Genomic DNA, 986 nt, shown 5'->3' with positions numbered 1-986 from the left:
AGAGACCGCGCGCGGCGCGAGAAAGAGCCGGCTGCCAGCCGAAGCCAAACCCGAATCTCCATCGAGCGAGACGCGGACGGCCATCCCCGAGCCATGGAATGGCGGGGCAACCCGCCTCTGCCTCGACCCCGAGGAGAGAGATATCCCACCCCGCCGCCAGTGGTGCACCCGACTCTCAGCGGCCGACTAGGTCGCCGCGAAGGAGTCGGCGAGAACGACGCCCGCCATCGGATCGACCGCCTGGCGCGATCCTTGGCGCTGGAAGAAGAAGACGATGTCGGTCCGCCTTGCTTCGGCCCCCGCATCCGCGACGAGCCCTTCCCCGAAGGGTTCTCGCTCCCAAGAGACACGCCCAAGTACAATGGCTCCGTGAAGCCGGAAGATTGGTTAATCGACTACTCCATGGCGGTTAGCATAGCCAACGGCAACCGGCGCGTTGCCGTGAAGTACGTGCCCCTCATGCTGCAAGGCATGGCGTGGACCTGGCTCAACAGCCTCAAGCCGCGCAGCATCAACAGCTGGCTAGATTTCACCAAAGCTTTCATCCGCAACTTCACCAGCACCTACAAGCGGGCTCCCAAGCCCAGACAGCTCTCCTTGTGCGTACAAGGCCCTGCCGAGTCCACTCGCGACTACCTCACGCGTTGGGCCGAGCTCCGCAACTCTTGCGAAGGGGTGCACGAGGTGCAAGCCATAGAATACTTCACAGCCGGATGCCGAGAAGGCACCCTCCTCAAGCACAAGCTCCTCTGCGACGAGCCGACTACCCTCGACGAGCTTCTGGACATAGCGGACAAGTACGCCACCGCCGACTCCTCGATGAAGACCGAGCTTCGGGTAGACGCGTCCGGGAAAGTACTCAACCCGGCGCCCAAGACGCCGGCTGGGGATTCCGGCCGACGCCCACACTCGAACGACCACAAGTGCAAGGGCCCCGCGCCACCTCCCGTCAGTCGGCAGGTGGCCACAATTGAAGACGTGCTGCC

This window comes from Triticum urartu, chromosome 2A (genome assembly GCF_056163025.1).
Source record: "Triticum urartu cultivar PI428250 chromosome 2A, HENAU_Tu73, whole genome shotgun sequence".
Taxonomy (NCBI): domain Eukaryota; kingdom Viridiplantae; phylum Streptophyta; class Magnoliopsida; order Poales; family Poaceae; genus Triticum; species Triticum urartu.
This window is presented reverse-complemented; position numbering follows the sequence as displayed.